The sequence below is a fragment of the Rhinatrema bivittatum genome, chromosome 13, assembly GCF_901001135.1.
Source record: "Rhinatrema bivittatum chromosome 13, aRhiBiv1.1, whole genome shotgun sequence".
In the NCBI taxonomy this organism is placed as follows: domain Eukaryota; kingdom Metazoa; phylum Chordata; class Amphibia; order Gymnophiona; family Rhinatrematidae; genus Rhinatrema; species Rhinatrema bivittatum.
Window position 1 is genome coordinate 79,659,253 of NC_042627.1, and position 24,272 is coordinate 79,683,524.

Below are 24,272 nucleotides of genomic sequence, written 5' to 3' on the forward strand. Positions count from 1 at the left end.
CTGAAAATTAAACCTGCTAGTCTGTGCAGCTTCCACATGCAGGTTTTTTTTAAATTGAGACGTGTGCACATAAATGAATTCCTTGCCCAGACCCCCTGTCCTGAATGCAGCTAAAAATGCATGTACATGCTTTTACTCCTACAATCGGACAGACAATTTTATAAAAGGAGATTTCTGTGGGTAAACCACTGCCTTTAACATGGAATGGGGAGATGATCTGTAGTGCAGACTTCTAGTAAGCATAATGGAATCTTTGTAGGCTTTGATGCCTTTTAAAGCAACAACAAAAGAGATATTGTGCTTCATGAGCTTTCAAGAACCTTGCTGCTCTCTATGTGACTGCAAGGCTGAAGGAAGGACGCAGATTCATCTTCAAAATCTTTTTTGTTGGTCCAACAGAAGGTATCAGAAACAATTTGGTTACAAAATTTATTACATTAATTGTAATTACAAAAAGCCAAGGGAAATGCAAAGGTAATTTTTAAATTCAAGTCACTCATTAAAAAATGTTTAACAATTCTAATACAAACTGAAAAACTTATTTTCCAAATATAAATATAATCTCACAGACGTCCTCTATCGAACATATATCCTGACCTTCCCCCACTTAAAGAAACCAAGGCCCATGCTGCACCACACATAAAAGACATTCACAAAACTAACATTTTTAAAATTTTTGAAAAAGTTTTAAAAAAAGTTTGTCCATTGTTCCGAAAAAATGGATCTCCCAGTACAAGGAGCTTGCAGACAATAAAGCAAAACTGCAGCACAATGGTTCATCTAAAGTGCTCATAAGTCTTGCAATAATAGAACAATCTGCAAAGTTGCCGTACTGCATCTGACGAAAAGCGTCATCCACAAACCCAACATATCTCACCAGTGCCACGGCTTCCTCAAGGGTGCACTCACATAGCGTCATCCACAAACCCAACATACGTCACCAGTGCCACGGCTTCCTCAAGGGCACACTCACATAGCGTCATCCACAAACCCAACATATCTCACCAGTGCCACGGCTTCCTCAAGGGCGCACTCACATAGCGTCATCCACAAACCCAACATATCTCACCAGTGCCACGGCTTCCTCAAGGGTGCACTCACATAGCATCATCCACAAACCCAACATATCTCACCAGTGCCACGGCTTCCTCAAGGGTGCACTCACATAGCATCATCCACAAACCCAACATATCTCACCAGTGCCATTGGCTTCCTCAAGGGTGCACTCACATAGCATCATCCACAAACCCAACATACGTCACCAGTGCCACGGCTTCCTCAAGGGCACACTCACATAGGGTCATCCACAAACCAAACATATTTCACCAGTGCCACGGCTTCCTCAAGGGCACACTCACATAGCGTCATCCACAAACCCAACATACGTCACCAGTGCCACGGCTTCCTCAAGGGCGCACTCACATAGCGTCATCCACAAACCCAACATACGTCACCAGTGCCACGGCTTCCTCAAGGGCACACTCACATAGCATCATCCACAAACCCAACATATCTCACCAGTGCCACGGCTTCCTCAAGGGCGCACTCACATAGCATCATCCACAAACCCAACATACATCACCAGTGCCACGGCTTCCTCAAGGGTGCACTCACATAGCATCATCCACAAACCCAACATATCTCACCAGTGCCACGGCTTCCTCAAGGGCGCACTCACATAGCATCATCCACAAACCCAACATACGTCACCAGTGCCACGGCTTCCTCAAGGGCACACTCACATAGGGTCATCCACAAACCCAACATATTTCACCAGTGCCACGGCTTCCTCAAGGGTGCACTCACATAGCATCATCCACAAACCCAACATATCTCACCAGTGCCACGGCTTCCTCAAGGGCGCACTCACATAGCATCATCCACAAACCCAACATATTTCACCAGTGCCACGGCTTCCTCAAGGGTGCACTCACATAGCGTCATCCACAAACCCAACATATTTCACCAGTGCCACGGCTTCCTCAAGGGTGTAACTCACATAGCGCAGCAGCTCTTGTACATTTCCCATCACAAATCTCAGCCTCATCTCAGAAGAGAGGACAGTGCACCCCGAGCTTCTTGAAGCCTATGTGTGGTATGGTGAGGGCCCTGCTCTGTTTAAGGAGGGGGGGGGGTGCTCAGGATATATGTTTGATATGGGAGGCTTGTGAGATTTATATTTATTAAAAATTGGAAAATACATTTGTTTGTATTAGAATTGTGCCCAATAAAACATATCACACCCTCCAGAACAGGTGGTCTATAATCATCCATATTGCCCTTACAGAGGATCCAGAGCCCATAGGTGATAAACAAAGAGGCCACTCTTTTGGTGAAATGAGAAATGCTTCATGGAGTTAATGACAACATAAAAAAAGAAAAAAAAAATTCAGACTCTACCTTGACTCTCTTATTCGGCCTCTCCCCCAAGGTAGGGTTGAGAGGATCTGACAAAATTAACAGATTTAAGCTTCAGTCTCTGATCCCACCTTATCAAAGGCTGCATACTGGATTATCATCTCCTTACCGGACTCCCTTTCCCCAGTTGGGTTCCATTTAGACAACTGGACCACAACCTTTAACTTCTCCAACAGCCCAGCAATGGAGTCGGGACCCCTGAATATTCCTCTCCAATAAAAATAAACAAACACACAGCCATACCCCTCAGAACACAAGCTCCAAGACAGAAAATAAAAAGTGCCCAGCACTTCAGAGGCCTGAGCTGAAGAGTCCAATGAGTACCCGGGAAAAGAGAGCGAGAATGCCGGAGCTCGGAGCTCTGGAGCCCATCAGACAAGAATGCAGAGCAGAGGCAATAGCCCATTAGCCAGAGCAGGAAAAACCCCTGCTGGCACAGCACTCAACCTGGAAGAGGCTGGTAATTATCCTGAAGTAGTGATTGTGGGGAGGACTGGTTGTACCGAATAAATTAATACTGGAAACTATTTACAGAGCAAGCTTTTCTCCAAAAACACAATGCTCTGATTTGCAGTAGCTTCCCCGATATGGCAGCACAGCAGTGCCTTACTTTATCATGCCCGTGTTAGCTACTGCAGGAGCTGAAAGCTCCTTCAACAGCTCCAAGCATTGTTATTTACTGCCAGGCAACATATCTGCATGCACTACAATATCCTTGAAAGGTTCTCCCTCAGCCCTCCTCACCTTAGATAGCACGCCTAATCAATCCTCTATCACTATGCAAATTTTTCTGCAACTTACTCCACTTCTTTCCTTTCAACCATTTAATACATAATTAATGCTGAATCTGACGACTCAGAAGGCACCAACTGTAATGGAATTTATACTTGCAGACTTCAAGACGATGGGTTTATTGGGAAGATGTACAACGCCGGGATTTCCTGGAGTCTCTCTAGTGAGCTATGAGCAACACTTAGTAAAGATGATGCCAAGTGCCTCCCAACAAAACATTTAACACAATAAAGGATTTGCACACTTAAAACTGGGTTTTACACGTGTAAATGCACTTTAAGCATGTGAATGGGCTTTTGAAAATTGCTGCGATGGCATGTTACATTTACATGCAACTCCTTTTAAAGTTACCCTCTTAATACTGATCTATGCCCATCAAAATTCTCCATTTACTTCTCTTCTGCAGCTCTATGCAACCCATCCCAACCGAACACAGGAAACATTATGGACCAGATCAGTAAATCCTTGGTAAGTATCTTTCAGGATTTGTGCACAATTCTCCACTGTGATTCTACACACTTCATAAAAAGCAGTAAATATTTATAGTGGATAGGATGTGTATGATATCATTTAACATTATTATAAATAGTATGCACCTGACAACATGGCAACTATTAGCAATTAGTTTTAATAAAGAGAACTTGGATGGTTCTTAGGAATTAAATAAAATGCATTAAGATCGGATACTTGATATAACTCGAGTGCTTCACAGGACAGAGCTCTTATAGGATGACCTCGGACACATGCACGAGATGCCTGTGAACAATTACTTATTCTATAGTGCGAATGTACACATGGACTCAGATCATTTCCGCAGGACACCTTATCAAAAACTGGACAAGTGCTTTTCATTCACTTTTTATTTTCCCAGTTTTGCTGTTATAGAAACCCCACCCCCTTCATCGGTGATTACCCTCTGCAGCCCCGGAAACAGGATTCAGTTCAGTGGGGGACAGCAAAGCAGTAAAGGTCTGAGGGGAGTCCTGTAGCTCACAGCAAGAGGACTTTGTTCCAAAATAGAGGATTTATTTATAAGAGTCTGAAAAATCGTAGTCCAGGCAATTAGCAAGAAAGTGACAGAATACTCCAGGAAAGCACACAGAAGATCCTTTACTCACAGCTCTTTCACTGCAGTAGGTCCAAGGAGTTTGGACCCAGATCTCTTTTCAGCTCCACAACAAGGTCTTCTATTCTCATCCAAACCCACTGAAGAACACCATTTCACTTTTCTCTGTGGGCTTCCCCAGGCACAGTGGTATCCCTTTGTTTTGAGGGTCCTCATTCTCCCGGCTGGCTCCTTTTGTTCATCCAGCAGACCACAACCCTCCACGATCCAATCCTGCACGCCGCATTTTTAGGAAAATCTCAGCACAGACTCTGGAGGACCCTCAGTTAGGATTTCCCTTCTAACTCCTCCCCCCCCCCCCCCAGTATTTGTGGAAGCAGCTCAAATGCCTTCCTCCCAAACCTGTAGGGAGATGATACCTATCACTCGACACCTAACCTTATGCATCATGAGCTACACATGAACCTTCCACTGCTGGAAACCTAATTTTGTCAATAGCTCCTTTCCAGTAAATTGAAGACAGAGGTCACATATAGAACACACTGGCAGATAAAGACCATACAGCCCAACCAGTCTGCCCATCTACATTTCCTGCTCAGCTTCAGAGTTCCTTCCTCTCTCCAAGACCCCTTGGGCTCATCTCTTGCCTTCTTGAACTCTGACATCGCCCTTACCTGCACCTTCTCCACTGGGAGGCTGTTCTGTGTGTCCACAGTAGAACTAGGGGGCATGAAATGAAACTCCAGGAACGATGACTCAGAACTAACGTCAGGAAATATTTCTTCACAGAGAGGGATGTGAATGCCCTTCCGGAGGAGGTGGTGAAGGCAAAAACAGTGAAAGATTTCAAAGGGGCATGGGATAAACACTGTGGATCCCTAAAGGCTAGAGGTAGGAAATGAAGAAAAGACCACATGGATAAGTCTTCATTCTGTTGATGCAACTCCATTATTGCTCTCTGTTTTCACAGCAGGGGGAAAAGGGGAATTAGATTCAGACAGCAACCAACAAGGACATTGGATTTTACGGTCTGGGAAAACAAATAAGCATGGGGAGAAAACAAATAAGCATGGGGGTAACTTGCTGGTGTGGTGGTTACTACCCTTAAACAATAAGCCTGATACTTTTTATGCAACTCAAGCATTGCTCGCTGTTTCAACGGCAAGGAGTAATGGGGAATTGGACTTAGACAGCAATAAATAAGGGCCCTGACTTTGTCGGTCTGGGAAACTAAGGGGGTGACTTGTATGGCGCAGCAGATGCTACCATAAGCTTGCTGGGCAGACTGGATGGACCGTTTGGTCCTTTTCTGCCGTCATTTTCTATGAATCTATACAGAAAGGTTTCCTTAGATTACGCCTAAGTCTAGCCTAGCCCCTTTCATCCTCATCCCAGGGTCTCCTTTCCTACTACTGCTAATTTACAAAGCACTACTAGACATACACAGCCCTGTACGGGTCCCTGCTCCATGGAGCTTACAATCTAGCCAGGACAAACATTTCCCATAGACTCTTGTTATTAAGGAGAAAGGGTTAGAATTTAAATGTAGCCTGAAAAAGGTGAATTTTCGGACTGAACGTGATGCACTGACTCAGAGTCTGTTCCAGGCATACGGTGCAACATGGTGTCATGCCACACGCCTGGAATACATTCCCTGAGTTGGGAATGGACAGTGAAGGAGAAGGGCACAGATAACAGCAACTTGCCCAATGAATGAAATTCACAAGAAAGGAGAGAGAAGTGAAGAGAAATAATGAGGAGCTGCAGAGTGAATGCACTTCTAGGTAAGTCAGAGGAGTTTAAACTGCATATGGAAGTGACTTGAGAAGAGGGATTACATGGGCATAGAGATGCTAAAAGAAGACAAGTCATATGGCATCAGCAAAGCTGCACTCAGGTGTGGCAGTGCCTCTGGTATTAAGAGTCCTTGTGGGGTTCCCATCGTGTGTTGCTTAGAGTGCGTGCGTTGACTCGTGTGTTGCTTAGAGTGCGCGTGTTGGCTCATGTTTTGCTTAGAGTGCGTGTGTTGGCTCGTGTGTTGCTTCGAGTGCTTATGAATGGAACCGCGCCCTCTGCCTGCAAGATTGAGGGGGTAGTATGATGCAGCCACCTTGTCAAATAAATCCTATGAATTTTGAGAGGTCTCGTGTAAGTGTTCCACATCTGCATTGCTTATTGTATAAATGTGCCCTTTTGTTCTAAACGGAAAGACAGTTCTCTGGGCAGCAGATGGAGGCAAGGTCCTCTGGTGCACCTTCTATTGAATATAAGGATAATCTCAGGGTGTTTGCAAAGTGGGGCGGCTCCCAGCTGCGGGATTGATTCCTGCCGCACTGTGGAAGTGGTGGTTGGCTTCAGCCAGGTGGCCTTGTTTGTCTGGGGCAGCATGGGGGGGCTACTTGTCTGGAGCTGAGACTGCTCTGCTATGTCCCTGGGCAGTTCTCCTCTGTATGCGTCTGCTCCTCTAACCTCCGGGCATCGGTCTCGCTCTCTGGGAGCCAGGAGCTCTCTGTACCAGGTACAGACAGACAGACACAAACTTCTCACCAATAGGCAGCTTAGTCATGCAAGTGGCACTCAGTGCAGGGGACTGCAAAGCCTCCAACCTGCTGCTGAGTAGGTATGTCTTTCTTTTTAAGGATGTGAAGGAGTGCAGCTAAGGCCCTCATTAACAGAGTGGGGAAAGGCATTCAGCCTGTGGTACACCTTTAGCGAGTTCAGAAAGGAAATCAGCTTTCAGGGGAAACACCCTAAGAGTTAGCATAAGAATTTGAGCCCAGGTGGGAACAGACAGGCCCCAGGGACTCCAGGAGAAGGCAACTCCTGTAACATAAGCTGTCCTACCGGGAATATAAGGGAAAGGCCATCCCTTCAAGATAACGGTCTTACTTCAGGGGGATGCTGTAACTGAAGAATGCTGGGGCATTTTGATTGCATTGTCAATAAAGCATTTAAAAGCTACAGACTATGCATGCTATCTTACAAAATTATTTGGTGTATTTTATAAACTGGGGCTCTTAGATTGATTATTGTTTGACTCTTGTTGGTTTGTGAATGACCAGCAACAAGTTTTAATTGCAGTTTTAATTGTTTTGTTTCAATTGTCCCTTTTAATTCATTGTCTATTGGTTTTCTTGAGATGTACATTGCTTTGAGAGGTTATTGAAATCTGTATGGCAATTCATAAATACTCTTAAATAAAGTGTGGGGCATGGAAAACTTGTAGTCATGACCTGTTGTCATTATCTTGTAGCTCAGCCTCTTGAGCCACTGGCTTGATAAGGGGGAGCCTTCAACCATCTCCACCGCCATGCTCCTCTCCTTCTCATATAAATGTGCAAACATGAGGTCCATGAAGCACACTGAGGCTCCTGAATCAATCACACACAATTAAATATTATACATTCGTAACAGATTTTACATGAAAAAGAACAGTCAAAGCACAGTCTGAGGTAAAAATATCACTTACAATATGCATATTATGTTTACATGCACTGCTGAGGTGCCAAACGGAAAACCCTGCAAGAAAGCAAGAGATACTTGGAACCCACATGGTATTAGGCCTACTGTAATGTATCTTGAGCATGGGCATGACCCTCAGAGAGCCACTCAAACAGCAACAACCCTACCTATGAAAGTTAATACTAGAAATATTACACCACGCCTAAAATAGTAATACACCCCCTATTAGGAAAACAGAACAATCCAGGCTGCTATAGATCCCTACATAGAAGCTACACACTAATGGAATAACTCACTTCAGTCACACATGCAAAACATAGATAGACCCTCAAATACAGAATAAAGAGACCATACAGTATAAATAGAAATGTGCAGACAAAAACTAAATTGGAACTGCAACAAGCCAAATTCTGTATGCACTGCAACAATGAAAAAAAACAGAAACATTACCATTCTTCATAAAACAAAATTAGTAAAACCATAACAATAAATAGGATAATTCAAAACAATTAATGAATAGAATAACATTCAATAATTGAAAGCTCATATAAAAATCTTCCAAACATCAACAACCCTACCTATGAAAGTTAATACTATAAATATTACACATATCACACATCATATACCTTATATTATGAAAACATGTTACCGATAAATGTTTTGGCACTTTGTTAGTAAGAATTTAACCAAATTTAATTTTACATGCCTCTCTGTAAACCGTTGTGATGGTGCATTACTAAACGACAGTATAGAAAAGATTTTAAATAAATAAAATAAATAAATCAATAAAATATTTCAAAACAGACACATCAGATAGCACCCAACAATTAAAATAAGGATTTTTAAAAATTCCCCATTATCCATACCTTGGAACTTTTGATTTCCAGATGCCCTGAAATTGTCATGGATTAGCAGGCAGAGAGTAACTGGGGTAGTTTTGCACACACATGCTGTCTCTCACTCTCCCACACACAAGCACACATGCTGTCTCTCACTCTCCCACACACAAGCACATGCTCTTCTCACTCACTTCCTCCTTGACTTAGCAGGCAGCATCAGTCTCCTTCTTCAGCCCCTGTGGCCAAGGAACTGACTTCCGGCCATGGAGCACTGGACTACTTCCAGCAGGACGCGCTCCTCCTCCTCCTCAGCAGCACAGCCCCGCTGAAATCAACAGGGTGGTAAGCACGGCCTTAGTAAGTGGAAAAGCAGTGTGACCCCGCTGGCAATGCTGCTGATTCTGGTAGGGCCGCGCTGCTTTTCCACTTTCTAAGGCCGTGCTTTCCATGCTGTCGATTTTGACAGGGTCATACTGCTTTTTTTTGTTTGTTTACTCACTGGCCGCACTTCTCTCCTCAGCACGTGGCAGTGGGAGCAGCACCTTTTAGTAGTGGTGCCTATGGCTGTGGCCTTAGGCCCGCTACAGTTCTGCCTACCCTTCCCAAAACAACATCGGAACTGTCAAGTGGGAGATCCGAGTTCCCAGTAACATAACTAATCTGGGAGTGCTTGTCCCACACTCCCCTCCCCCCCCCCCCCCCCCAACCCCCTTCTACTGGGGACAGGACTATCTGTTTTTCCCCTAATGTGCTGTGACCATTTCTGGCCTCCTGGGCAGCTGACTCATGTGAATCCTGCAAGCCTGCAATAGAGGCAGGGGCCTTCTCAATGCCATCTCTCATTTTCCTCTACCAACAGCCACTGAATGCCTTGTGCCTTCAATAATCTTGGATTCATGCAGAGGGCATTGCCTACCACAAGTCAATTCACGTCTCTTGGGACTAGGATCTTCTTACTTCTCCTGGATCTGTTCTGTTGGGCATCTGGCAAGTCAAACACAAAGAACACAGCCTCCAGGCTCCTTGAAGGGTCCGTCCATGACAGCTGACCCTTTATGTGGCATGCAAGACCCTCTCTAAAAAGAGCCCAAATTATTGGTTTGTTCCAGTCGAGAGCAGTGGAAGATGAAACTCTGCAGCATTATTTACTGGCAGCACTCCACCCCCCTCCAAGATAGTGCAATCCCCTGCAACTGGCTGCATGGTTCAGTCACAGCATGAAACACCGCCCCCCCCCCCCCCCAATCATCCCTCTCACACAGGTCAATGCAATAATCTTTGTATTGAAACTGTGCATTCAAATCCAGTGCACAGTTTCTTGACACCCAGAATAATTTTTTTAACTTCCGAAGCAGCAAGATAATGATATGCTAATGCACCAAGAGTTTAAAAAAAGCGCATAGACTGGAAAATGTGCATTCAGCACAGGTTAAAGCACATTTTGACTCGGGGAGGGGAAGGGAAGCATGAGGTGGCAGCAGAGACGATTGCCAAAAGCTGGAGGATTAAACTGCTTGCAAATTGAAACTTTTTTTTTTTTTTTGGCTGTGATCCCTGACATTTTCAGCCCTTGAAAATCCATTATGAGTGACCATAAAAATCTCCTGTGGAGTTTTTAATCTTTGGAGGCTGAGATCAGGCCAACCCAGTATCCGTGAGCCTCTAAACCCACTGATTTCTCTTCCCTGGAACTGAGGAAAGACTTACTCCTCCAGGCCAGCTCCAACTGCACTGTCTCTTTAAGAACAGACATGACAGTCACCTCTCCAGTCTCAACTGATTAGTCACTGGCTCCATCTCTGAAGCTGCTCTGGCACAGGTTTGAGTTTTATCTCCTGCAGAATCAGACCGTGCACTATGGGATAGGTAGACAGGATCAGCATAAAGAAACCCTCTCTGTGTGGGGCAGTGCTGCTTAATGCCTTCATTTGCACGGGATTTCCATGCGAGGGTGCTAAGCAACGTGCACAGTTTTAAACACACCTTTTGTGCAGGTAAAATTCCTCCTTGCCTCAGTAGTAAGGTTTACATGCACAAAATGTGCATTATAGTACAAGTAAAACTGTGTTCAACTGAACGCACCTTATTGCATGAGAGAGGAGAAAGTTTGTGAACCACCATCTTGACTTTTCTACCCCTGCTAACAATCCACAACAATCTCGGGGCATCAGGAAATCAAAAGGTTCCCAGGTATGGAGAGCAAGGAAATTTGTTTATTCTTATTAGTTTAAATTATTGGGTATTTGATGTGTCTGCCATTTTGAAATATCCTGACTTGCCAGGCTCTTATCCTGCAGAGGTCAGCCCTCTTCTTCCTGCTCTGTCCAGTCCCTCTCCTCCCAGGCAAAAGCCTGCAGAGATCAGGAGGGGAGCAGACAGAATAGAGCAGAGGGAAATAAAAGGGTCCAGTCAAGTACTGGGTGCAAGTATTGCTCAGGTTTACTGCAAAACCAAGACATTAAAGGCCCCAATTATTTTTATCCCTTCAATTTCTCCCAAACTCCTCCCTACACGGTCTGGAGACGCGTCTTCCCCTCAGCGCTGCTCCCGGCACTAGAGGCAGCTTTCTTCCTTCCTGTCCCATCCCCACCATGGGCTTGCCCTGTGCTCTTACTGGCCCAAGTCCCCTGCACCTTGAAAAGAACGGATGAATCAGGACTTCAGAGGAGGTGGCGGCACAGGAAGGCGAGCAGTGCCCCCACCCAAATCTGGTCAGAAGGGAGCAGAATGGGGTGGACCAAGGCAGGGAAGCTTCTAAAGCAATGCAGACATTTCCCAAAGCATCAAGGTCCAAATGAACAGACTTCACATTTAAACCAAGACACTTTCTGAAAACACAATTAAACTTTAAAGCCAAAGCTGCCCTTCAGAGCCAGAAGAATAACAAAGCCGTCTATCACCACCAAGCTCTCCAGCTAAATACTTTCCCATTGATTTCCTTTTTTTTTTGAATAAAAGTGGAAACAAAGCATCCAGATTTGCAGAAAATAAAGCCAAATAAACCACATCAAATAATAATTACACAGCAAGTCCTCTGCCTTTTCTCATCACAGGAGTTTGAATTTTTAGTTGTGTATGATTTCTAATTGTAATTCTATTTCAAACATGCACGGGACCAAAGAGAATCAAAATGTTTACTGTTTTGCTTTATGTAGCAGTTTCTCCCTCACTTTAATTAGCAGTGTGAGGGTTTTTCCCATGAACTATTAGTCTTGTTTACAGCAGCAAAATGCATCATATTTCTTCAGGTTTGGATCAGTCAGAGCAAGGCATCACTCCAGCATTCTGACTAAATTAAAAAAAAAATCATTTTGGAAGATCCACTTTAAATGCAACCACCACTGCACTCCTGAGGGATTTCCTTCCTTCCTTTCTAATCCAGTTAGCTCTATATTAGGGGGTCCATGCACCCCACCCCTACGTCCTCCGTGCTCATCCTACCCTCGGGACTTAGAGAAAATGTCCAGCAAAGCTTTTTTTGGCACTTTGGGCAAACAAAATTAATAATGTCCCAAGTCTGAAATATGCGGATGAGGCATCATCCATCTTGGCGAATCCAATTACACCCCTTTACGTGGGTTCTCAGATCTGCCTCCATTCTCTGGCGTGCACTACAGCTTGCTGGAGTCTCGTTCTCACTTTTGGGATATGCAAAGGGCAGAAGACGTGCACAGAGCTTGCTTACAGCGTGACGTCAGTGTCATCTATGGACGGGAAGCTATAAACACTTACCCATGCGTCAGCCATTGCACTGCCTCAACACTTTCATGGTTTAGTTCCAGAAGAAACCACGGGGCAAAAAGCAGTAGCAAAATACACAGACAGAACATGTTCAAAAGATGATAATGTTAGGAAAATGCAAAGCAAGAAGAGCTGTGCTCATGGGAAATCACCTTGTACCTCAGTTTATCCATGGCTGCACGCACTCTACCATATCCTTTACTGAATATCTAAGGGGTGGCAAACTCCAGTCCTCAAGAGCCAAAAACGGGCCAGGTTTTCAGAAGATTCACAATGAATATGCATGCATGAGAGAAATCTGCATGCACTGCCTCCATTGTATAAAACCTCTCTCAAGCAAATTATTGTGGATCTGCTGAACTCCAGGCCTATAATGTGACTCTGCCGCCCCTGGAATCTCTATTCTCCTTCTATAAAAGTTACACTGGAAGTACAGGTGATTAAAAACACCCTCCTCTTACCCCAAATATTCAACAGTCAGCCCTGCACTGCTTTAATGGCCCAACTCACAACAGTGCTCAGCGCATCAACCCAGGACAGCAAGGACAGGAGCAGTGAAAAATGGAGCTTCATCTGTCCCACACATCTCTCTCTCTCCGCAACACCCACCCAGCAAGACTCCGCACAGGGCAGACCCACCACACCTATACACATATAGGGGAACTACTAGTGTGAGAGAGGGGAGAACAATGAGCACAGGGCATACCCACCTCACCTATACACATATAGGGGAACTCCCAGTGTGAGAAAGGGGAGAACGGTGAGTACAGGGTGTACCCACCACACCTATACACATATAGGGGAACTCCCAGTGTGAGAGAGGGGAGAATGGTGAGCACAGGGTGTACCCACCTCACCTATACACATATAGGGGAACTCCCAGTGTGAGAGAGGGGAGAACGGTGAGCACAGGACGTACCCACCACACCTATACACATATAGGGGAACTCCCAGTGTGAGAGAGGGGAGAACGGTGAGCACAGGACATACCCACCACACCTATACACATATAGGGGAACTCCCAGTGTGAGAGAGGGGAGAACGGTGAGCACAGGGTGTACCCACCACACCTATACACATATAGGGGAACTCCCAGTGTGAGAGAGGGGAGAACGGTGAGCACAAGGCATACCCACCACACCTATACACATATAGGGGAACTCCCAGTGTGAGAGAGGGGAGAACGGTGAGCACAGGGCGTACCCACCACACCTATACACATATAGGGGAACTCCCAGTGTGAGAGAGGGGAGAACGGTGAGCACAAGGCATACCCACCACACCTATACACATATAGGGGAACTCCCAGTGTGAGAAAGGGGAGAACGGTGAGCACAGGGTGTACCCACCTCACCTATACACATATAGGGGAACTCCCAGTGTGAGAGAGGGGAGAATGGTGAGCACAGGGTGTACCCACCTCACCTATACACATATAGGGGAACTCCCAGTGTGAGAGAGGGGAGAACGGTGAGCACAGGGTGTACCCACCACACCTATACACATATAGGGGAACTCCCAGTGTGAGAGAGGGGAGAACGGTGAGCACAGGGTGTACCCACCACACCTATACACATATAGGGGAACTCCCAGTGTGAGAGAGGGGAGAACAGTGAGCACAGGGCGTACCCACCACACCTATACACATATAGGGGAACTCCCAGTGTGAGAGAGGGAAGAACGGTGAGCTCAAGGCGTACCCACCACACCTATACACATATAGGGGAACTCCCAGTGTGAGAGAGGGGAGAACAGTGAGCACAAGGCGTACCCACTACACCTATACACATATAGGGGAACTCCCAGTGTGAGAGAGGGGAGAACAGTGAGCACAGGGCGTACCCACCACACCTATACACATATAGGGGAACTCCCAGTGTGAGAGAGGGGAGAACAGTGAGCACAAGGCGTACCCACTACACCTATACACATATAGGGGAACTCCCAGTGTGAGAGGGGAGAACAGTGAGCACAGGGTGTACCCGCCACACCTATGCACATATAGGGGAGCTTTGCATTCATATTTGCCACTTATCAAAGGAACCAGATCACCACATCTATCACTTGCATTGAAAGTGAATACTAATTCAGGAAGCCTCTCTCAGCTCTGTACAGAGATATTGCATGTCATGAGATAAACCTTTATATGTACAAAGGGTTTCAAAAAGGATAAGGAGAGAATGTAAGCAGTCCAGAGAAAGGCAACCAAAATGGAAGTGGAGTCTTTATGCAAAGCCACGTGAGAGGAGACTGAAGGAACTACCGTAAATATGTAAACCCTGGAAGAGAGAAGAGACAGGGCAGAAAGGATACAGATCATCAAGCATCAGAAAGGAACTAATAAGAACATAAAAAATTGCCATGCTGGGTCAGGCCAAGGGTCCATCAAGCCCAGCATCCTGTTTCCAACAGTGGCCAATCCAGGCCACAAGAACCTGGCAAGTGCCCAAACACTAAGTCTATTCCATGCTGCTGTTGATTTTTGTGCTATCACTCGCAAATCTTTTCTGATGAACAAGAAGCTGTAAAACTAGGGGTCATGATATGAAACTCCAAGGGGGAAGAGACAAATATTTCTTCCCAGAAAGGGTGGTGGATGCCTGGCATGGCCTCCCGGAAGGGGTGGTGAATACAGGAATGGTAGCGTAATTAATTAAAAAGAGCATGGGAAAACCACAGATGATCCCTGCTGGCTGAGGAATGAAAGTGAAGAAATCGTGTGACTTTCCTATTACACCTAAAGTTTACATTCCTGCTTGGGGGTCGCCTGCACGGAGCGGCAGTTGCTACTACCCTAAAAAAGATGGACTATTTATCTTTATCTGCCCTCATCCACTGTGCTACGACGTCGTTAGAAGACGGATTCCTACTGCTTGCTTTTCCTTCCCTAAAAGCTGCTGTTGGCATACGTTGCAGGTCTGTGGATGCAGTGGGTGGCTCCAGACCCTTCAGTGTGGAACAAACTCTTTTACCCGGACTGGGGAGGGGTGATTTGTGATGAGTTTAGCACCCTCAATCATTCTGAAAAGTTGGCTGCCATGGCAGGATCTCTCTTAGCCCAGACATGGCTCCTTCACAGGGCTCTGAAGCACTGCACATTGTGGCACTGCAAGGATCATGGGCTGATATGGACCATGGCCACTGGCCACTGGCACTGCGGAGTCCCCGCCCTGCCATCACCTGCTCTCCATGGCCCAGTCCTGTCAGCTCTGGGGTGGAAAGAGCAGTAACAGTGGCTTTATAGTTTGTTACGATCTTTCCCTGGAAGAGAGGAAAAAAGGAAACCTTTCTGGCTCATTATTTTAGTGTTTGACTAATTTTTTTATAAAGACGAGGGCCACGATTGCTGCAGAGATGGTGCTACTGACTTAGTAAACTCGGCTTTTGCTAGGTGTGGCCGATTTTAGACAAAAGCAGCTTTTGTCACTTTTCCATCTGATGGCAGGAGAAGAGTAAACAGCAGGGCTTGCTTGTGATAAGTTTGCAGTTTTTGCCTGGAGAGGAGGAAGAAATGTGACAAACTCCCTCCCGGAGCTTATAATGGGCCATGCAGGGACGTCGGGGAGATTGTGGGTTAATGGAGCCTGCGGCAGCGAAGGCCAGGACGTTACAGAGGAGAGAAAGTCACCGAGAGGCCAAGCGAGTCGGAGCAAGGGGGAACCAAGCCATGTGCTGCCCTCGCTTAAAGAAGGAACAGAACAAATAAAAAGGCAGAAGATGGAGAAAGAAACCCCGGAAGGTCAGGGGGTAGAAAGAGCTAATCCAAGAAAGGCTCTAGCGCCGCTCTGGCAATCTCCAGGGTTGCTCGGCGCATTATTTAGGTAAAACCTTTCCTCTTCCCTCCTCTGAACTTCATGGATCCCCCCATGGCTTTCAGACCCAGAATAAGAAGGCTCTCATCGCCCCCGTTCCCCTCGCCCTGGCACCATGTCCTCCGTTTCCCAGGAAAGGCCGGGGGGTCAGTCGGTCAGTCAGATGTTGGCTTTGGCTCCGGGGAAAGCACCTGCTCTTCTCCCCATTCGTCTGTCTGTCCGTCCAGTTTCCAGAGCCCGATTGAAATCTGGCAGGAAAGTCTCTGCAATGGCCCTGATGCACTTTACCAGGAGACTGGGCCTGAATCTGCAAGACAGGAAATGCACCCAGGGGCCCCGCTCCCAGCCCTCCCTGTAATTAGATGGAAGTTTGTGGCGGTGCCGAGGACAGACAGCAAGTCCCAACTTCTTCCTCCCTTATCTACACAAGTGGGAGATGAGATCTTCTGAGGCACCAGATTGTGCAATGTAATAATCTTCAGGGATTTTGTGGGCGTAGTTACTGCTCGGATCACACCTGGCAGACACACCTGGCGCGACTCTCCTCCTCCTTTCCCTATCTCAGGTCCTCACCAGCTATGAGCAGTCTGGCTGCAGATTGTATTGCGCGGATCACACCTGGCAGACACACCTGGCGCGACTCTCCTCCTCCTTTCCCTATCTCACGTCCTCACCAGCTATGAGCAGTCTGGCTGCAGATTGTATTGCGCGGATCACACCTGGCAGACACACCTGGCGCGACTCTCCTCCTCCTTTCCCTATCTCAGGTCCTCACCAGCTATGAGCAGTCTGGCTGCAGATTGTATTGCGCGGATCACACCTGGCAGACACACCTGGCGCGACTCTCCTCCTCCTTTCCCTATCTCAGGTCCTCACCAGCTCAGAGCAGTGTGGCTGCAGATTTATTGCGCGGATCACACCTGGCAGACACACCTGGCGCGACTCTCCTCCTCCTTTCCCTGCTGCCTGGGCCTCTCTCAGGTCCTCACCAGCTATGAGCAGTCTGGCTGCAGATTGTATTGCGCGGATCACACCTGGCAGACACACCTGGCGCGACTCTCCTCCTCCTTTCCCTATCTCAGGTCCTCACCAGCTATGAGCAGTCTGGCTGCAGATTGTATTGCGCTTTTTTTTTTTCTGGCCCCGCTTCCAGCTCAATCTTTGTTGAACTGTAGGCATCATGAGCCTTTCTTCACAATTCCCCGGGTTTTCTCCTGGTTAAAATACTTAATGTTTACTAATCGCCTGCACCAAAGCCCTAGGCGATGTACAAATGTAACGTCCATAACCATAACGCAGATAAAGAAAACGAAATGGGGCAAGAATGGCGCTTTAAATGTAAGACAAGTCAAGACAATCGAGATACAAACGTAAATCCCAGCTGGACAGAGAGGTGCATGGCCTGCAGGAATGAGAATGGGCTCTCGCGCCGCTCCTGGCCCGGCCCGGCCGCCACAGCTCCAGAGCCGCCGCAGCAGCTTTAACTTTCCCGGCGCTTTAAAGCCGAATTTCCCCCCAGAGACGGAGAATGGGTAGGACAGACCCCCCCCGGGCGAGATGAGCGCAGCCTGGGACTCCCCCCGGGACGATGCGGGGATCTTCTTACAAGCCCAGGCCCCCGGGGGGGGCGCGCGCCTGCTGCTGCTGCCGCCCCGCGCTCCTCTTAGCGCACGGTCGGTAAGCAGCGCGCGCCAGCACGGACGTTTAGTCGGGGGGGGGGGGGGTTCCTTTCACAGCGATGCAAACGTTTAAGGAACCGGAGCCCGGCTCGGCTTTGCTTTTCCTACTTTTAAGAGCGAAAGCCGCGCAGCTGGAGAGAAGTTGCCCGCAGGTGGGCGGCTGCGGGGAACCGGCCCTGTCCTCTCTCTCCTGCCCTGGCCACCCCCACAGAGGGGCATTAACGCCCCTCCCCAGCTGCAGCCCTGAAAGCCGGGGGGGGGGGGGTCAGACCTACTGCAGATTTTTTAATTCACTTTTCATGTTATTAAAGTTCGGAAAAATCATTTCCCAGTCGGCGACAGCAAAGTTTCAGCTCGGGGAGAGTTCCATGGGTTTGTTGCTAACCGTAAGCGCTTTATATCGAGGAGCATTCGGTACCCATTGGGCTGTAGGAAGTGCCCGGCGGCGGCGGCCGCCGATACCAGGGCAGGCAAAGCCGGCGACGGGGCTGCTGCATTAGACGGGGACGGTTTCCGCTGCATACAAACTCCTCACACACCCCCCCCGGGGGCGCAGGCGGCGACCGGGAGCGGCACCTGCTCAGCCGGGTCCCTCACGTGCCCAGAGGCGGCCGAAGTTGAGCTCTTACCTTCTGCGCGCTGCCTTCTCTGGCCGCGAGGCGGGGGATCCTGCAGCAGCAGCAGGGCGGGAAGAGGCGCGTGCGAGCTCTGCACTGCTCCCCGGGCGGCGCGTGCCTTACCCGCCGCCGCTCCTCCGCCAAACTTCCAGGGGCTCGCGAGCCTCCTGACGTCACGCCCAGGTCCGGGCGCAGCGCTGCCCCGCTCGCGCGCCGGCTCTGCTGGGGAGGCGCGAGAGCTCCCGGGCACCTGCTGCTGCCGCCGCGCGCGCTGCCGCCCTCTCTCTCTCTCTCTCTCTCTCTCTCTCGCAGGCACATTAGGGTTCTTGCTTTGCTGCGATCCTGGAGTCTCCCCGGGGTTCGCCCGACTCCTGCACCGCAGGCGAGGGAGCACGCGCTGTTCAGCGGAAAGGGCGGCTAATTTCATCGCTCTGACGTGCCAAGTCCCAGTCAATTTCAAGCCAATTTAAGATTTAGGGAAGAGAGCATTACAATGCTGCTTTTTTTTTTTTTTTCCCGTACATCATTATTTGTCTGCACTTGTGCTTCCCTTATCAACAAGTCCAGTGCAAAACTGGGGGGGAAAAATGAAGGGAATTGGCTAAGTTTTGACGTGGGAACTTACACTTCTTGCCAAGGGGAATCAGAGAGTGACCAGAAAGGCCCTGAAAGGGAGGGGGCCGGTCAGCCTGTTGTCCTGAGATCTCACCCGGCCTCCAGCGAACCTTTGAAGGAACATTTAGAAATTACAGCTGCTGCAGGGAAGGGTTTTCTAAGAGGGTAACCCCCTCCTAAAGGGGCCAATCTCACTGCCCCTGACCTTTTTCACCCCGCAGATAGCCACTGGGGGTGCCGGGGTTCCACTGCTGGGGAGAAGGATAAGCTACTGGGGCCCAGGTGTATAAGGTGAGACTCCCCTCCCCATGTCTCTCAATTCCCTCAGCCTCAGTAGTTGGTGCACTCACTCCTTGGCATCTTGAAAAGAGGCAAGCAGGACACTGGACTTGGTGTTCAAATAATACATTTATGTAACAAAAAACAAGATCCAACTCAAAATAGCAAAATTCATGAGGATGCAAAGAAGAATGAAAACATTAAAAATGCTACAAACTTTCTCTGCCTTCAGCTTCTGAGACATTGTCCATTCCCAGTAATGGGAAAAGTAGAAAAACCTCCTCCAAAGTAGGTAGGGAGATGGGAGTGGGGAAAAAATGTCCTCCTACCCAAAGTAAAACAGAATCTTCTCAAAAATCAGTTCTCACCCTTGGGTAACCACAATCTACACTGTTAACTGGACGCAGGGCAAATGTAGCTCCCTATCTCCCTTCCCACAGGCAGGGATGTTTGTCCTCCTGAGCTGGGAGCGAGTCAAGAAAACAACCAACTCTCTTACAAGACCAAACTCTTTCTTCCCTTCTCGTTTAAGGCAGCAGCCTCCAGGTCCGTGAGGAATCTAGCAAGGCTTTCCCAATTCTGCAGACTGGTGGGCTCCACCAGAAAAAAACTCCTCCTGGTACCAAAGGAAAGCTACAACCAAGCACACCTTAAATATGCTCCAACCAGTTTATAAAGGGGATCGCGAGCAATCCCAGCACCCTGGGCAGGGGAAAAAATCTTAGGAATGGTTTTGCAAAAGGCAATGTCCTCTACCTAAAGCTGGTGAAAAGCAAAACTATTGGTAAGGGAGCGAAGCAACATGAGGAAATGTGTGTTAAGACATTGCAAGCAGTGAGTGCTGGCGATGGATAAGAACATAAGAAAATGCGATACTGGGTCAGACCCAGGGTCCATCAAGCCCAGCATCCTGTTTCCAACCGTGGCCAATCCAGGCCATAAGAACCTGGCAAGTACCCAAAAACTAAGTCTAGTCCATGTTACTGTTGCTAGTAATAGCAGTGGCTATTTTCTAGGTCAACTTAATTAATAGCAGGTAATGGATTTCTCCAGGAACTTGTCCAAACCTTTTTTAAACCTAGCTACACTAACTTCCCTAAACACATACTCCAGCAATGAATTTCAGAACTTATTTGTGCATTGAGTGAAAAATAATTTTCTCTGATTAGTTTTAAGTGTGCTACTTGCTAACTTCATGGAGTGCCCCCTAGACCTTCTATTATCTGAAAAAGTAAATAACTGATTTACATTTATCCGTTCTAGTCCTCTCCTGTCTTTATAGATCTCTATCATATCCCCCCTCAGCCGTCTCTTCTCCAAACTGAACAGCCCTAACCTCTTCAGCCTTTCCTCATAGGGCATCCGTTCCATGCCCCTTATCATTTTGGTCACTTTTCTTTCTACCTTCTCCATCGCAATTATATCTTTTTTGAGATGCGGCGACCAGAACTGCACACAGTATTCAAGGTGCGGCCTCACCATGGAGCGATACAGAGGCATTATGACATTTTCCGTTCTATTCACCATTCCCTTCCTAATAATTCCTAACATTCTGTTTGCTTTTTTTTGACCCCTGCAGTGGTCTCTTTCCCTTGCCAGATGGGTGCACTGCATAGAGGGGACTCCTAGTAGCCCTTTGTTTGTAGACCTCAGATTCCTTTGAGGCACTTACATGTGAGAGATGCACCTAGCAAACTGTGCCTGGATGTTACATAATAGCCAGAATTGGGAAGGGAGCAGCCAAGGCTGACTAGGGAGTGGCTGAAAAGTAGAGGGAATAATAGGAGGCTTGGGAAAAAGTGAGAACAGAGTGGGAATGAATGGTCCATTCATTGGGGACAGGGAGAGAGAGGAGGAAATGGTCTGAGAAGATGGTGAGAGTGGGAGATGGAAAGCTGCTAGATAGGCAAGAAGTGAAAAGAGTGAGATTGAGGACTGGAATTTACCATGGGGAGAAATGAGGAGAACAATGGGGAGAGATGGCAAGGAGGGGAGAGGGAAAGAGATGGGGATGAAAGAGCATGATAGAGGATGAGAGTGAACAGGGATGGCTGGGAAAAGTGAGAGGGGGATGATTGGAAAGAGAGTCAGTATGGAGATGATAGGTGGAAGGTGGGGAATGGGAGACCCAGAAAGGATGCGGCTGTTGGGTGGGAAAACAAGGAAAAGTGAGAAATGGAGAAAAATGAGATGAAAGGGGAGAGATTAATGTCAGAGACATACAGAAAGCACGTACTGCAGGAGGAGAGAGAAGAAATGTCAAATAGAAAGGAGACTCTGGAAAAGGAATTAGGAGAAAACCAACAAGAGGAAAGCTGAAGAAATTAAACAGGGTCCATGCAATTTGAAAAAAAAATAACCAGATTGCAAATATAGAAAATATATTTTCCGTTTAGTGATTGAAATATGTCAGCTTTGGAAATGCGCCTCTCCTCGACCTTTGTATTGTATTTCTAATTTTTGGTCCTGAATTCTGTAGTCTGTCTGTGTTTTTTGTGAGTGACTAAGATAAGGTATTCTGCTAGGGATCTATAGCAGTATTTTAATATTAAAACACACAGTTGGACTTCATACTTTTATACAGCATCATTGTTGGGGGTGAGGGAGAAATGTGGTCTTGACCATGTTTTTTTAATTTAATTCTAATAATCTCAAGACGGAGGCTGTAAACCCAATCCCTGAGTAATTTAAATACCCAGCAGTGCCTCTGCTGCCAAAGAGACTTAACTGCTGGCCAATTCTTTCATTGCAGCCTACTGAAAAGACACCGTTGCATGACAGCCTGCAGCGCTGCTAGGTCTCACACATTTCATGTTACTCAATTGCTGTTCATTCTGGCAAACTCAACACTTGTTGCTGAATTGTTCAAGTAGGGCACTTTAAGCACTTAGATACTTGCCATTAAGTCATTCTTCTGCTAGCTCTTCACTTTTTCCAACTAAGGATTCTGTGTGCTTATCTCGTGCCCTCTTAGTTTGCTCCTGCTTCAGCTTCCACCACCGGCTCTGGGAGAGCATTCCATGCAGCCATGAAAAAATACTTCCTAACACTGCTCCTGAAGTTTTCTCCTTGGAGACCCATGTCATGACTACTTTTGCATTATTAATAGCTTTCGGGTATTTGAATGTTTTGCTCATATCTCCCCTGTTTCTCCTCTCCTCCTGCTTATACATACATAGATCCTGAAGTTTCATTTCATAGGACTTCAGCTGTAACATCTGCACCGTTTTCCTAGCTGCCTCCAGCCTATCCATATCCTTTTGGCGATATGGCCTCCAGAATTAGACACTATTCACCAAGACCTGAAGAGAGGCATTATCAGCTCCTTTTTTCTGCTAGTTATACCTCTCCCTATGCTCAGCATCTCTCCAGTTCTGTCCACTGCCTTGTCACACTGTTTTGCTATTTTGAAATCACTGTAAGTTATCATGCTGAGATTTGTTTTCTGCTCTGTGGACATCAGTATCTCCCAACCCCCCTCCCACTCCCCATGGATTTTGGTACCCCAAATGCAATACTGCGTTGTTGTTTTTTTAGTACTGAAACTGAACTGCCAAGTAATCTACTAATCTTCAAGCTTTCTTCTAATATCCCCACCCTCAGGCATGTCCACTTGGTTGCAGATTTTCGTGTTATCTGCAAGAAGACATATTTTTCCTCCTGACGCCTCTGCAATATTGTTCACAAAGATATTATAATTTCCTAAGGTTTATCCCAGCGAGACAGACTGGGAGTAAAGCCTCGGTGAATCTGGCTCACGGTGACTTGTTGAAGGTCCCAGAGAGAGCCAGCAGGGGCGTGATGGATTAGAGAAAGGGAGTCCCCCAAGGTCAGAGATTAGGACGGTGGCACAGGCAGATAAAGGGGCGGATTTTCAGAGCCCTGCTCGCGTAAATCCGCCCAAAACCGGGCGGATTTACGCGAGCAGGGCCCTGCGCGCCGGGAGGCCTATTTTACATAGGCCTCCCGGCGCGCGCAGAGCCCCGGGACTCGCGTAAGTCCCGGGGTTCTCCTAGGGGGACATGTCGGGGGCGTGTCGGGGGGCGGGCCCGGTCGTCGCGGCGTTTCGGGGGCGTGTCGGCAGCATTTTGGGGGCGGGTATGGGGGCGTGGCCGCGCCCTCCGTACCCGCCCCCAGGTCACGGCCCAGCGCGCGGGGATTTACGCCTCCCTCTGGGAGGCGTAAATCCCCCGACAAAGGTAAGGGGGGGGTTAGACAGGGCCGGGCTGGTGGGTTAGGTAGGGGAAGGGAGGAGAAGGTGAGGGGAGGGCAAAGGAAAGTTCCCTCCGAGGCCGCTCCGATTTCGGAGCGGCCTTGGAGGGAACGGGGGTAGGCTGCGTGGCTCGGCGCGCGCTGGCTATACAAAATCCATAGCCTTGCGCGCGCCGATCCAGGATTTTAGCAGATACGCACGGCTCCGCGCGTATCTGCTAAAATCCAGCGTACTTTTGTTTGCGCCTGGAGCGCAAACAAAAGTAGGCTATTCGCGCGCCTTTTAAAATCCGCCCCAAAGTGAATAAATAAGTATTACATTTAACGGGAGGTGCAAGATGTTCCCGTGCATCCTTCATAGAAATAATGGGCGTTGTGTGTATTCTGAAATGGATGCTGGAGAATCTGCACAAGACTAAATGGGATAGTTTCGCTGTGAGGATGAGCCCCTGTCCTCCATGTAGTGAAGGGGACTTGGGGACGTGGCTTGTGTGGCTATCGGAAAGCGTGTAGCAGCAGAGGCCCTTTTAGATGGAAGGGCAGCTCGGGCTGCCCGCAGCAGTCTCGGATCAGCTGAGCTGGAGCTGGAGCTGCTGCTGCTCCCTCTTCAGGGAGCACGGGCGGCGCTGTCCAGGCTCTCGGTGCTGACAAATGGCCGCAGACGGGGATATTGGTTTTCAATATCAAATTCATCATTCGGGTCCCTGGACACGTAGTAAATACGTTCCTGAATGTATAAT

General features: G+C 47.7%; 1 protein-coding gene across 6 annotated transcripts in view; it reads right to left on the bottom strand.

Moving 5' to 3' along the window:
• MEGF11 (multiple EGF like domains 11) overlaps positions 1 to 18,732 on the bottom strand; it is a 410,516-nt gene extending 391,784 nt beyond the window's left edge. For all 6 annotated transcript variants that reach the window (XM_029575259.1, XM_029575262.1, XM_029575263.1 and 3 more), the window contains exon 1: positions 18,439 to 18,732. The gene's annotated coding sequence lies outside the window, so the exon portion shown is untranslated. The remainder of the gene's footprint in view (positions 1 to 18,438) is intronic.
• Positions 18,733 to 24,272: the final 5,540 nt, after the last annotated feature.